Here is a 15,716-nt window from a genome sequence, read left to right as displayed (position 1 = left end):
ATACTCGGGGGTACTGTAATGGGAACGCTGGAAGAAAGAAAACAGTTTTCGATGTATAGTACAATTATACTGTTAAAAACGGCGATATGAAAGCGAGCACATAAGATGAAAGCGCTAGAATTAAAACCAGAAAGTTTACTGCGCGCAGAAATAGTCATCTTTGTAACTACTGTCACGTTACAGGACACTGCATGTGCTCGCTTTGGTCGTCGAATGTTCTTGGGGGTTTGGGACATGCTCCTGCAACAAAGTACCGTTGCTGGGAACACAAGTGAGACGTGGAGGTGTGCAGCTATAATGAGGCCATCTTAAAAGAGAACATATGGCCACCTGCTTCTCTGTGACGGTGCTTGACTTAGCCACTAGATTCTAGCTAGCCATCGCGGTTGAGTTGGTCCTTGGCCGCTCCCCACGAACCACTCCTTGGCCCAGCCTCAGTAGGAGCTCGCCTTTCGCTTCTTCTGAACGTTCTTTGCGAGCGTACGTGACCGCGGCTGCCTCGCTAATGTCCGCTCCCAACAGAGAGAGGCAGGTAATTTGCGCGCTGCCCGAGTCCGGACCACAAAGATTCACAACGTAACCCGAACGTCACGGTTTCCCGTGGACGGAAAATTCCCGTGCTCACCGCTGACTGGTATCTCAGGCCCTCTTGCTCATACTGTCGACGTCGTGATCGTTGGGAGGTAAAAGATAAATGTACGGTGTATTGCGAGACGAGTCCGCTGAACGAGTTGCGCGCTCTGTTTCCTCAATAACAGGGACGCTATGCCACTGTCCCCCCCTATCGCTTAATATTTTGTTTCGCATTACGTGCCAGAATTCGTCTACGTTTACATCTGCATACATACTCCGAAGCTACGGACCAGGGCATGGCAGAGGTTACTTTGTGCTATTGTTACTCATTCCCTTCCCTAATCTACTCGCAAAAGATAAATGTACGGTGTATTGCGAGACGAGTCCGCTGAACGAGTTGCGCGCTCTGTTTCCTCAATAGCAGGGACGCTATGCCACTGTCCCCCCCTATCGCTTAATATTTTGTTTCGCATTACGTGCCAGAATTCGACTACGTTTACATCTGCATACATACTCCGAAGCTACTGAACAGGGCATGGCAGAGGTTACTTTGTGCTATTGTTACTCATTTCCTTCCCTAATCTACTCGCAAACAGAGCCAGGAAAAACTGAATATGTATATGCCACAGTACGAGCCCTAATGTTGGAGGCAGTCTGTCGCAAATGCTTTTTTTTTTTAACTCTATTAGTAGCGCATTACGAGAAGACTGCCTTCTTCTTTCAAGGGATTCCCATCTAAGCTCACAAAGCTGTCGTTCTGACCGAACCTACTGGTGCCATATCTAACGACAAACCTATGAACTGCATAGAAATCATCTTCTAATCAGACGTGGAGGGGATTCCAAATAGCCGGCCGGTGTGGCCGAGCGGTTCTAGGCGCTTCAGTCTGGAACCGCACGACCTCTTGGTCGCAGGTTTAAGGAGCTCTAAGTTCTAGGGGACTGATGACCTCAGGTGTTAAGTCCCATAGTGCTCAGAGCCATTGGAACCATTTTGATTCCAAACAGTCGAGTAGTACTCATGAATGAGTCGCAGAAGAGTTCTGCGTTTTCCCAAAAACTCCTAATAAACAATAGTCGTCATTCGCCTACTCGCCAACTGCCCTTATGCGCTCGTTTCATAACTTTTTTTTAAAGTAGTGCGAGTGCGAGAAGAACAAGGAAAAAATCTTACATGTCATTGGAAATAGATACTTTATTAATCTTCGTTCAGAGTTCGATTGAGTTCATTGTACTTGTTCCCCCACTTATAGGATTTTGAAAATACCTCTACCGTAGAAATGAAGTGAAATGAAATGAAATGATCATATGTCATAGATGGCCGGGAGTCCCCACCCTGGGGAAGCTCGCCGTCGAGTTGAAAGTCTTTTCAGTTGACGCCACACTGGCCGACTTGCGTTGGACGATGATGATGATGATGATGACGGTGAAGAGGACAACACAACGCCCTTTCCCCAAGCGGAGAAAATCTCCGAGCCGGGTAGGAATCGAAGCCGTGTCTGCTGCATGGCAATCGGACGCGCTGATTACTCCAACTAAGGATGCGGACTTCCTCAGAAACGCTCCATTGATACGTCTCTCCAGCAAGAGACGCTAACGGATGCCAAAGGCAATGGCGCACGACTCGCTTATATGCGTTCGAGTACCTGTGAGGTCAAGAAGTTTTTACCGGTGACGGTATTTGTTTCCTGACCACCAGACTTGTGCCACTGTTGACGAAGATGTGGCCGGCAGATGGGGAGGAAGAGCTCAGCGATCACCTTGGTGCAGTTCGGGAGGCACAAGTTTTGCACCGAGTTCACCCTTTCCCTTCAGTCAGCTTCCATAAGCATGCATCGACATACAAAGGAGTCGCATCGCTAGAAAACTGTAGCGAATTGCAAGGAGATTAGCAAAGTTCGGTATTTGACCGTCAGTATAAAGATATGTAAACTAATACCATAATTATCCGGAAATCTTAGGTGATTATACCATTACTGAATAGCAACTGGAAATAGTAACATCCTTCAAATACCTTGGAGTATACCTACGGAGCGATTTCAAGTGGAATGACCAATATTCGAGAGGCGTTGGAGAAGTACGTTGTTCGTAATTACGGCAGGCCAAGTAGTTTTTATTGAATGCTACACTTCAAACAGACACAGATAGAAGACACTATTTTTCAGCCTTGTCACCTTGTCTGTGCAAATAACGGTCAGAACACTCCACCTATCTTACAATTACTCGATGAGTGCTATTGGCAAGGGATTTCAAATTGATTCCGCATTTCTAGATTTCCAGAAGGCGTCTGAGATTGTACGACAGGAGCGGCTTGTAATGAAATTGCTTGCTTGAATATCGTCTCAGTTATGTGACTGCATTCGTGATGTCCTCTCAGAGAGGTCACAATTCGTGGTAATTCACGGAAAGTCATCGAGTAAAACAGAAGTGATTTCTGGCGTTCCACAAGGTAGTGCTATAGGCCCTTTGCTGTTCCTTATCTATATAAACGATTTGCAGATGATGTCGTTTATCGACTAGTAAAGTCAGCAGAAAATCAAAACAAATTGCAAAACGATTTAGAAATGATATCTGTGTTGTGCAAAAAGTGGCAGTTGTCCCTAAATAAGAAAAGTGTGAGGTCATCCACATGAGTGCTAAAAGGAATCTGTTAAACTTCGGTTACAAGATAAATCAGTCAAATCTAAAGGGCGTAAATTCAACTAAATACCTAGGCATTACAAATACGAACAATTTAAACTGGTAGGAACAAACTGGCTGGCTGTTTTTAAGGAGTTCCTTGCGGGGTGGGGGAGCGGCCATGTACGTAAAAGCTCAGTATTCCATTTGAGTCCATAGATGTATCACGGCACAGCGCTGAACAGATATTTGAATGTTGTGCAGGGGCAGTTGAATTTAGTGAAACTAAACTTCTCACTTTTGTTGTTCGTAGGTCCCCTAACTCTGGCTTCAGAGCATTTCTCTTCTAGCTAGAGATGGTTCTTGATTTCACTTTATAGGAAGTGACAGAAATTAGCTGCATGCAGTGACTTCAATATTAATTTTGTTTATGATTGTGCAAGAAAAAAGGATGTTGGTAGATCTCCTAAATTCATATGATCTGATGCAGACTGTGTTTTGTCCAACTAGGGTGCAGGGGAACAGTAGCACAGCCACAGACAATGTGTTTATTCATTCTTCATTACTACATGGGCATTCTGTTAGTAAAAGGGTGAATGAATGGCCTTTCAGACCATGAAGCACAAATTTTAACACTAAAAGTCTTTAGTACTCAAACAAATGTCATATTTAATTACAAATAATGTATGAAAGTTAATCCAACAGCAGTAGAGAGTTTTTTAAACCTTGTCAAGAAACAAAAGTGGCAGGATGTTTATAGTGCCGATGACATAGATGATAAATATAATGATTTCCTTAACACATTTCTCGTGCTCTTTGATAGCTGCTTTCCATTAGAACGTTCTAAACGGGGTACTAGCAGTAATAGGCAGCCTGGGTAGCTGACTAGTGGGATAAGGATATCATGTAGAACGAAGAGGGAGTTCTATCAAAATCTTAGAAATAGTCACAATCTATAGTAGCCCATTACAAACAGTACTGTAGGGTGCTTAAAAATGTTATTAGGAAGGCAAAGAGTATGTAGTATGCAAATAGAATAGCTAATTCACAGGATAAAATTAAAGCCATATGGTCAGTTGTGAAGGAAGTGTCTGGTCAGCAGCATAAGGTCGACGATATAAAATCAATTGGCAGTAAAAATATTTCTTTTACTGATAAATCAGATTTATGTACAGTATTTAACAATCATTTCCAAGCATTGCTGGAGAATTATATAACAATTTAGTTTCTACAGGGAATCATATAACTCTCTTGGCAAATGCATTTCGGAGATTGATATCTAAAATACTCTGTGATACAGACAAGGGGAAGATTGAGTCAATAATTAAATCACTGAAGACTAAGGACTCGCATGTTTATGATGGAGTGCCTAGCAGAATATTAAAGTACTGTACTGCACATGTTAGCCCTGCATTTAGCCATATTTGTAGTTTTTCCTTCAGGAATGGTCAGTTTCCTGAACGATTAAAGTGCTCAGTAGTAAAGCCGCTTTATAAAAACGGAGAAAAGACTAACGTAGAGAATTTTAGACCTATTTCTATGGCATCAGTTTTTGCTAAAGTTACTGAAAAGGCTGTATATGTAAGGATAATTGATCATTTTATATCACACGATTTGATATCAAATGTACAATTCGGCTTTAAAAGTCGTTTAACAACTGAAAATGCTATATTCTCTTTTCTCTGTGAGGTACTGGATGGGTTAAACAAAAGGTTTCGAACGCTAGGCATATTTTTTGGTTTAACTAAGGCATTTGACTGTGTTGATAACAAAATATTGCTCCAGAAGTTTTAGCATTACGGAATACGGAGAGTAGCTCACAACTGGTTCACCTCTTTCTTTAGCAACAGACAGCAAAAGGTCATTATTGACAGTGTCGAGAATGGTTTTGATGTGGGGCCTGAGTGCGGTACGGTCAAGTTGGGGGTGCCCTAGGGATCAGTGTTGGGGCCACTCCTGTTCCTTGTTTGTATAAATGACATGCCCTCTAGTATCACGGGCAACTATAAAATATTTCTGTTTGCTGATGACACTAGCTTAGTAGTAAAGGAGGCTGTGTGCAATATTGGCTCGGTTTCAAATAGTGCCGTTCATGACCTAAGTTCATGGCTTGAAGAAAATAAACTAACGCTAAATCACAGTACGACTCAGTTTTACAGTTTCTAACACACAGTTCAACAAACTCAGACGTTTTAATTTCACAGGATGGGCATATGATTAGTGGAACTGAACAATTCAAATTTCTAGCTGTTCAGATAGATAGTAAACTGTCGTGTAAAGCCCACGTTCAGGATCTTGTTCAAAGACTTAATACTGCTATTTTTGCTATTCGTACAGTATCTGAAGTAAGTGATCGCTCAACACGAAAATTAGTCTAATTTACTTATTTTAATTCGTATGGTATTATACTTTGGGGTAAAACTTTTCATTCTAAAAGGATATTTTTGGCTCAGAAACGGGCGGTTCAGGCAATAAGTGGTGTAAGTTCACGAACCTCTTGTCGACCCCTGTTCACTAGTGTGGGTATTTTGACATTGGCCTCTCAATACATATATTCGTTACTGTCATTTCTTGTTAACAATGTTAGCTTATTTCCAAGAATAAACAGCATTCACTCAATTAATATTCGGCAGAAATCAAACCTGCATTTGGATTGGACTTTCTTAACTTTTGTGCAGAAAGGTGTCAGTATACTGCTGCATCCATTTTCAATAAGGTACCGGTACCACTCGAATTCAGAAATCTTAGCAGCAATCCACGCGCTTTCAAATCGACACTGAAGAGTTTCCCCATGGGCCACTCCTTCTGCTCTGTCGAGGAGTTCCTTGAAAAATTAAGCTGATTCTTGTTGTATTGTCGATTGCGTTTACTTAAACTTACGGATTGATTTTTTTTTCGGTTGATAAACATTTTATTATTATCTGTTATTATTTTTATGTTGTAATTTCATGTAGTAACACCTTCCATGATCTTGGAGATTTGCTCCTCAATTTGGTTCTACGGAACTTGACATATAAATAAAGAAAAATAAATAAATTATGGGGAAGGCTAACGAAAGAATGCGTTTTATTCGCAGGGCACTTAGAAAATGTAACAGGTGAATTAAAGGGATTGCCTACACTACGATTGTCGGTCGTGTTTTAGAATACTGCTGCGCAGTGTTGGATCCTTACCGCATAGGATCGACGGATTACGTCAATGAAGTTCAAAGAAGGACAGCACGTTTCTTATTATCGCGAAATACCGGTGAGAGTGTCACTGAAATGATACAGGATTTGGGGTGGACATCATTAAAACAAAGACATTTTTCGTTGCGGCGGAATTTTTTCACGAAATTCCAATCACCAATTTTCTCCTCCGAATGCGAAAATATTTTGTTGATGTCGACCTACATAGGGAGAAACGATCACCACGATAAAATAATGGAAATAAAAGCAGGCACGGGAGGATATAGGTGTTAGTTTTTCCCGCGCGCTGTACTAGATTGGAATAACTTTAAATAATTTTAAATGTGATCATTTTAGGTTAGGCTTTACCGTGACTGTTATTGACATTAAATGAAACAACAAGTTTACTGTTACCAGCCACAGAGATTGGAATAACAGAGAATTGTGAAGGTGGTTCGATGAATGCTCTGCCGGGCACTTAAATGTGAGGCCTCTGTCTAATTGTTGGCACCATCTCACTGCGGCTGGACGCGACACTGCGTTTGGCCCGTACACCGCCAGAATTTCGCAGAGACTGTACGTGCTATTTAGGCGTTCTCCCCACAAGACTCGTCTGTGCCGCCCACTTCAACTTTGGAGTAAGTTTCCGGCCACGACGCCATTTCAGTGGCACACTGTAGTGCAGCTGTTACCCGTACTGCAGCAGAACTGTGTCCGCGGGAAACCCAGAACAATGCGGCACTCTTGTTGCGGCATGGTCGTAGCGTGGGACGACATGTCTAACTTAATTTTTGAAGTCACTGCGCTAAACTGATCGTAGTAAAGGCAGACACCAGACTGAGATTCATTAGAATAGCTGTTATTCCTGACGGCTGAGTCCACACACGAGGGAAGTAGCTTACAAAACCATCGTTCGCCAGATATTTGAGAATTTCTTCCGATATTTGAGAACTTCTCTTAAGTTTGTGTCCCTTACCAGATAGAAATCATAGAACAAATAGAGAACATTCGAAGAAGAACAGCGCAGAGATGCTCATCCAACTTTATTGCTTGGCACTACGACAGAACCGTTGTGCATCACCGTGTAGTTTACTGTTAATATTTCGAAAGTGTACGTTTCTCGAAGAGTCAATGAACCTATTGCTAGCTACATTTCGCAAAAAGGCCGTAAAGGTAAAATAACGAAGATAATCGATCACTTACCAACTATGTTTCTTCCCGCGCACTTTTCGTGAGTGGAACGGGAAATGGAGAGTGTAAGTGTGGTTCACGAAGTACCCACCCCCACACGCTACCAGGTGGCTTGCCGTTTCTACAGTCGTCCATACGATGTATCTGCGAATGTGGTGAATAATACAGAAGGAGTAAGGAGGCAAGGCAGAATGCGGATCCACTCACAGCCTTCTGGGTAGATCAATGAATGACGAGCGTCATCCCGTCATTGGCGGCATGCTGTTCCCTTAGCATCCTTCCCTCGACAAAGCAAGCAACTAGTAATGTAAAGAAGTCTTATCTCGATTCCCGGGAGGAAGCACAACGATATCCCAGCCGTAGTTGCTTATTCGTTTACCAGCGGAAAACACGTTACTAAGACAAACAACATTACGCTACAGACCAAGCTTATCTCTTCATGGGTATTTGACCTTTGTTGCACGACGGAGCTTCTGCAATGATTGCAAGTAATGGCTCGACATTCAGTGCCGAGACAGTGAGCGAAAGAAGAAGAAAAAAACAGACGTTCGTCATTGTAACTGACAGTTTAGCTGACATTTAAAAATTCACATGTTTCTCCTGACCAGTATATTTATTTGTTCCAGGTTCTGGTCTGTGACAGAAGAGCAAGGGTGACTTGCGCTGGACCAGTCTCCAACGTAAGTATTTTCTTCCTTAAACTGTTTTATTGCTGGCCTCTGTGGTAATAGGCGCACGCCTCCTATCCCTTCCCCACCACTTCCGCCGCGGTTGTATATTTTAAATGTGCCATTACCTGTATATACCCTCCACTAAGCCAGATGTAAAATATAGTACGAAAAATACGGACATAAAAGATAACTGGGTCGTATTGTATTGTATGTTAACCTGGGGCCTAGAAACGCCGTGTAAGACACTGGACTCGCATTCGGGAGGACGACGGTTCAATCCCGCGTCCGGCCATCCTGATTTAGGTTTTCCGTGATTTCCCTAAATCGCTCCAGGCAAATGCCGGGATGGTTCCTTTCAAAGGGCACCGCCGACTTCCTTCCCCGTCCTTCCCTAATCCGATGAGACCGATGACCTCGCTGTCTGGTCTCCTTCCCTAAACCAACCAACCTAGAAACGACTTAGAGGCTCCGTCCCCGCCGCAGCCGCAGTGATCCACAACCCCACGACGACTACGGCAGTCCACTTCACCCCTCAGCCGCCGCACACCGAACCACTCTTTCAGGGTTATTGTGCGGTTCGGCCCTCGCTGGACCCCCCCAGGGAATGTCTCACACCAGACGAGTGTAACCCCTATGTTTGCATGGTAGAGTAAAGGTGGCGTACGCGTACGTGGAGAACTTGTTTGCACAGAAATCGCCGACATAGTGTAGCTGAGGCGGAATAAGAGGAACAAGCCCGCATTCGCCGAGGCAAATGAAAAACCGCCTAAAAACCATCCACAGACTGGCCGGCTCACCGGGCGGATTCGTGCCGGGGACCAGGCGCTCCACCCGAATCCGGAAAGCCGTGCGTTAAACCGCACAGCTAACCGGGCGGGCTATTTGGTAGTAAGTATAATATGCGACGAGTGAAATCGACGAGGACTCTGAACATGTTGTAAGAACTGAAAATTTGTAGCAGCGCGGAGCGGCCGCGCGGTTTTAGGCGCCCTGTCACGGATTGTGCGGCGCCTCCCGCCGGAGGTTCGACTCCTCCCTTGGGCATGGGTGTATGTGTTGTTCTTAGCGTCAGATAGTTTAAGTAGTGTGTAAGTCTATGGATCGATGACCTCAGCAGTTTGGTCCCTTAGGAATTCACACACATCAGAACATTTTGAAAATTTGTGCCTGACATGGACTGAAAACTGGATTCCTGGTTATCGAGAACGGTCACTGTAAACATCAAGCTATATGAGTTCGACTCCAGGACTGACTCAAACTTTCCTTGTCACTGGTATTTTCAACTAACGATTTCCAAACGCTGCAAAGGTATGGACTTTGGGAATAGGTCCACTGGAGAACCGAGTCGTTGGGTTAGGCCGGTATTATAATGGTGAAGTTCTTTGAAACATCTTTTGTCAAAACTAGGACCTTACTGTAAGTTTTATTAAATGTACGATAAAGTAAGAGTCGAAGGACATGAAAGGGAAGCAATGGTTGAGAAGGAATGAGGTAGGGATTTCCACGATGTTATTCAATCTGTACATTGAGAAAGAAGTAAAGAAAACAAAGAAGAAATTTGGAGAGAGAGAGAGTTAAAGTTCAGAGAGAAGAAGTGAAAACTTTGAGGTTTACTAACGACATTGTAATCCTCTCTGAGACAGCAAAGGATTTGGAAGAGCAGAGCAGCTCACTGCAGTGGACAATTTTTTGAAATGAGGTTATTCGAGAAAAATGAACAAAGTAAAAGAGGGGATTTGAATGTAGTCGGATTAAATCACGAGATATTGAAGGAATTAGATTAGGAAATGAGACCCTCAAAGTAGTAGATGAGTTCTGATATTCGTGTGGTAAAATAATAGACAATGACCGAAGCAGAGAGGATATAAAATGCAGACTGGCAATAGCAAGAGAACCATTTCTGGAAAAGAGTTATTTGTTTTCATATAAGGTAAATGTAAGTGTTAGGAAACATTATCTGAAGGTAGTTGCCTGCATTGTAGCCTTGTACGGTAAAAAACCGTGGACGTTAAGCAGTTCAGGCAAGAACAGAATAGAAGCGTTTGAAATGTGGTGCTACAGAAGAATGCTGAACATTAGCTGAGTGGAACGAGTAACTAATGAAAAGGTACTGAATCAGACTGGGTAAAATCGAACTTCATGGCCCAGTGACTAAAAGAAGGGATAGGTTGATGCGGCGCACCCAGAGGCATCATGGAATCGTCAATTTGGTAACTGAGGAAACTGTGAATTGTAGAGGGAGACAAAGGGATGAATATAGTGGGCTGGTCCAAATAGATGTAGCCTGCAGTAGTTATTCGGAGACGATGAGGCTTGCACAGGATAGAGTCATGTGGGCCCTACGTCAAACCAGTCTTCGGAATGAACACCACAACAGCAACGTGATAGAAGTACCCCAGTACATCGTCAAAGATAATTATGAAATGTCATTTACCAAAAATAGAGAGTTGTTTTACAGTGAAATTAGGCTGCCACAAGGGATTTGATTTAAATGTATTGAAATGAATGAATCTACACTATGCGATCAAAAGTATCCGGACACCCCCAAAAACATACGTTTTCATATTAGGTGCATTGGTGCTGCCGCCGACTGCCAGGTGCTCCATATTATCGACCTCAGTCGTCATTAGACATCGTGAGAGAGCAGAATGGGTCGTTCCACGGAACTCACGGACTTCGAAGGTAGTCAGGTGATTGCGCGTCACTTGTGTCATACGTCTGTAAGCGAGATTTCCACACTCCTAAACATCCCTAGGTCCACTGATCCGATGTGATAGTGAAGTGGAAACGTGAAGGGACACGTACAGCACAAAAGCTTACACGCGGATCTCGTCTGTTGACTGACAGAGACCGTCGACAGTTGAAGAGGGTCGTAATGTGTAATAGGCAGACATCTATATGGACCATCACACAGGAATTCCAAACTGCATCAGGTTCCACAGCAAGTACTCTGGCACTTAGACGGGAGGTGAGAAAACGTGGATTTCATGATCGAGCGGCTGCTCAGAAGGCACACATCACGCCAGTAAATACCAAACGACGCCACGCTTGGTGTGAGGAGCGTAAACACTGGATGACTGAACAGTGGAAAAACGTTGTGTGGAGTGACTACTCACGGTACACAATGTGGCGATCCGATGGCAGAGTGTGGCTATGGCGAATGCCCGGTGAACGTCGTCTGCCAGCGTGTGTAGTGCCAACGGTAAAATTCGGAGGCGGTGATGTTATGATGTGGTCATGTTTTTCATGGACGGGGCTTGCACCCCTTGTTGTTTTAAGTGGCACTATCGCAGCACAGGCCTACGCTGATGTTTTAAGTACCTTCTTGCTTCCCACTGTTGAAGAGCAATTCGGGGATGGTGATTTGATCTTTCAACACGATCGAGCACCTGTGCATAATGCACGGCCTGTGGCGGAGTTGTTACACTCCTGTGATGGATTGGCCTGCACAGAGTCCTGACCTGAATCTTATAGAACACCTTTGGGATGTTTTGGAACGCCGACTTCGTGCCAGGCCTCACAGTACCTCTCCTCAGAGCAACACTCCGTGAAGAATGGTCTGCCATTCCCCAATAAACCTTCCAGCAACTGATTGAAACTATGCCTGCAAGAGTGGAATCTGTCATCAAGGCTAAATGTGGGCGAACACCATATTGAATTCCAACATTACCGATGGAGGGCGCCACGAACTTGTAAGTCATTTTCAGCCAAGTGTCCGGATACTTTTAATCACATAGTGTATATGACTGCTTCTTCATTGATTTCAACTTCTTCAATCCATTCATTTCACTTCTGTGCATTTAATTCATTTCACGAAAATGACCAGTCACATCTCTGTGGTAGAGGATGTGAGGCTTAAGGACTCAGAAACTAAGTATAAAAAATAGTAACCACTTCCTTACTTTACTTATAGACATACACTGCATTCGAATTGCTAAAAACAATCATTATATGCTTTCAATAAAATAAATTAAATCGCTACAAGCTGTTGGAAAAAATGTGTTACTGTGGGAAAATTATCACTCTATGTGTTGAATATGTGGTTTGAATAAATCTTGACATTAATAATTCACCACGTCTCCCACGAACGGGACTGCCTGTAATACCGAACAAATGCAGCTGCAGTCATACTCGACCAGAAAACTAATTGCTCATGACTTCCGTTGCGAACGGTGGTATAATGTTAGTGACGCCCACTGGTACCAAACGTGGATGTAGCAGGACGAAGTCCTTTACACGAAACGTATTACTCTGACAACTGTCTTGCGATGTGAACACAGAACGCGAAGCTCTTACTCTTGATATTAATACTGATGTGATGACTGGGTGTTGTGTGAAGTCCTTAGGTTAGTTAGGTTTAAGTAGTTCTATGTTCTAGGGGACTGATGACCATAGATGTTAAGTCCCATAGTGCTCAGAGCCATTTGAACCATTAATACTGAAAACACTGCTGACTATCGAGTCGACTCTAGTTCCAAATTGTTGCAAAAACCGCTCCATTAGCAATATGTCCGCACCCTACTCCTGACTTAAGCGAACGTCAAGAACATGTGGAGGGACCATCATTTAGTTGCACAGACTTTCATGTCGTGCTTAACTCAAATTTTTCGTTTTGCATTCTTCCGTGTAAGCACCGAACAGGCGCCGAAGACGCCTCACGAAGTAACTTCAGGTACTTCAGAGCGGTGACGTAATCTCAGCGCTTAGCCACATGCCTCGGTCGTAATTCCATTTACAGCCATTCGCTTTCCAGGAGATTTCAAAAGCTGTTCGGAAAACACAAAGCAGCATTCCATCAGATAATAGAAAGACAGCACATAAACCAGAATCATTGCTACACAGCTATCTGCTCCGGGACGGACGGTGAGTAGTCGCAGGGACGCTATTCCACTGGATTCTTACGGCGAATTATCAGTGCTCTGTTACGTCAGACGCCCATTAGTCGATTGGGAGTGACTCCATTCGATCTGAGAGTGTGTAAGCTCTCTTACTTGTTATAAACTCTATCGTATCGGCTTATTTAAGTTTCTGAGTAAGAGTTTGTACTTTACGCATATCGGACTTAATTTGGAGCTGGGATACTACTATATTTTGTGTACAGCATTAAGTGAACATCTCATGTTTTGATCCTGTTGTCCAAGTTTTCGTTGCTGCTTAACTTCAGTATACATAACATGACTATCTCTCGAAATAGAGGTGATAAAGGAAAGTTACTAAAAATATTACTTTTTGTTTTAATTCAAAAGCCAAATATAAGAATCCAAGCGATAGTCAATAATTTTATAGTTTCACTCTAGGGGGAAACGGCAGGATTATTTTGATGGTGTATTGGTTGTTTTGACTTTCTTTCTGATTGTTTTTGATTAATTTCTCCTGCTTAATGTTGTTCGTAGATTTCGAACTGTGCAGGTAAGACTTCACCTTTGCTTCCCACTCTACATTTACAGTACGTACGATTATGAGTGGCACCTGAAAAATACTAGAAAAAGTAATGTCCGCGAACGATTTCCAACTGCAGGCGCCTTTCAAATGTGTTGCCTGAAAACAGCAATTTCTTCTTTACAGCGGCTCCGTATTACAAGTTCATACTAGGAAGGACAATAGTGCGCCTATTAACGATCTGAGGACACCTTTTCGTAACAATAATTTTGCATTCGCTACGATCAAGTCCTTTACACTCCGTAACTGATTTCAGTAGACTACGAGAAATGTTCCCTCTTTCAGCGCTCGCAACGCTACTTTTTACGTAACGCGTAAAAGCCGCCTGGTAGTTGTCGTCAGTAAAATTTAATCATGAAAGTTGTTCACCGTACGTGGAGATCAGTGAAATCTCATAGCCTAATTTATCAGTTCATCGTACTCAAAACACTCCGCTTGCCACGAGCTATGTACCACAGATGACTTGACGGGAGACAGCCAATAAAGAGGACACACCAACTCCTTCATCGCTCTAATTACGAAGTTCCGTACAAATCAGCCCGAAATGCTTTCGAAGTACATCAGATCTAAGACAGAACGCGGAAAGACGTGAGGATAGCGCCGTGGAACATGCTCGGCGTAGCATCCTCACTTTTGTAGTCCTGTCTTCCTCAGTTGCGTGTAATATTACGGTATATTGATAATTTATACTTTATGGACCGAGTGACAGCAACTGAGTGAAACACAGTTTTAGTGCCACATGCGTTTCGCCTTTATTTTCTGCAAGGCATCTTCAGTGGCAGGTTGCGTGAACGATTTCCTACATATTACGCTTCTATCGCAGTTTTGGTGTTCTTCTTCTATATGTTAGATGCAACTGCATCGAAGCAAGTGTCAAGTTCATAGTGCTGTGAAATGTGGGGAAAAAACCGCAAATTGGCATTTAGAAGAAGAACAACAACACCAAAAATGCGACAGGAGCGTAATATGTAGGAAATCGTCTACGTAAACTGCCACTGAAGATGCCTTGCAGAAAATACAGGCGAAACGCGTATGGCACTAAAATTGTGTTTCATTCAGCTGCTCGACGTAGCAAGTTGCCTGGCGATGCATAGGGGCCGATTTCGTGCACCGCCGCGGCGGGCGTTTAGCTGACCCTCTTCTGAACAGCTCATGAACGCAGCTGCCTCTACCAGTCGTACCCCTCCTAATCTTTATAACCGATACTTGCATTCCGTTTAGGAATTTATCACTGAAAGGGGTTCTGTTCCTGAGTGAAGCACAGTAAAATGTATCACCCTATGTAGCAAGATAAAAATAATAGAATTTTTCAGAGACGTGGTGTGAACGCCTGCATCCTTTGAGTGATACCTTAAGATATGGATAGTGACTGAAATATTTCAGTTATAATGGTAGCCATAGATCATCGTTAACTTCTTGCCAGTACGACATACTAAAATTTCAAAATTGTCAGTTCATGTCAAAAGGGAGTTAATTTACAAAGGTTATATCAAAGTGTGCGTATCACTAGTGTTTGTTGAATTTACTCATTTCCATTTATACACAAACCTGACTTCGTAGACGAGATCGCTAACACGTGCTTGTGCGGTGGCGTTTGTCTTGGAGGTACGCCAGTTCGAATCTTAGTGGTGGAAAATTTTCAGTGCCAGTATCTGGCTGGCAAGGGGAGGAGAAACGGGGCCGTCAAGTTCCTGATCACCAGACTTTGCGCCAATGTTCTGGATTAAATTCCGAACCTCTCCGCTTTGTCCCCTGTTGATGGTCCGTCGGACGGGGACGTTGATCTCGGCGGCTATTTGGCGCTATTCGACATGAGCGGGCTATGTGCCGGCACCGGGTTTCACCCACTCCGTTCCGTTCACTCATAACAAACAAAAACCCAACACTACATTGTACAGTCACTCATCAGTCATAGAAGACAGCAGTAGGAAACAGCCTCAACGTGTATCTTACCTGGAACGGCGATACAAGATTCCTGCATCTGCTTCCCTACGCTCATTCCCTGAACACAAGGAGAAGTAAAGCTACTGAAAGTAAATTTTACATCAGAGTACTTG

The 15,716-nt window shown here is 43.4% G+C and overlaps 1 protein-coding gene across 1 annotated transcript in view; it reads left to right on the top strand.

The window, feature by feature from the left end:
• LOC126260556 (organic cation transporter protein-like) overlaps nt 1-15,716 on the top strand; it is a 667,093-nt gene that overhangs the window by 363,108 nt on the left and 288,269 nt on the right. The window contains exon 3 of the mRNA XM_049957901.1: nt 8,176-8,229. The gene's annotated coding sequence lies outside the window, so the exon portion shown is untranslated. The remainder of the gene's footprint in view (nt 1-8,175; nt 8,230-15,716) is intronic.

The sequence above is a fragment of the Schistocerca nitens genome, chromosome 1 (assembly GCF_023898315.1).
Source record: "Schistocerca nitens isolate TAMUIC-IGC-003100 chromosome 1, iqSchNite1.1, whole genome shotgun sequence".
In the NCBI taxonomy this organism is placed as follows: Eukaryota; Metazoa; Arthropoda; class Insecta; order Orthoptera; family Acrididae; genus Schistocerca; species Schistocerca nitens.
Note: the sequence above shows the minus strand (reverse complement) of the source record. Positions and strands in the feature narration are given on the sequence as shown.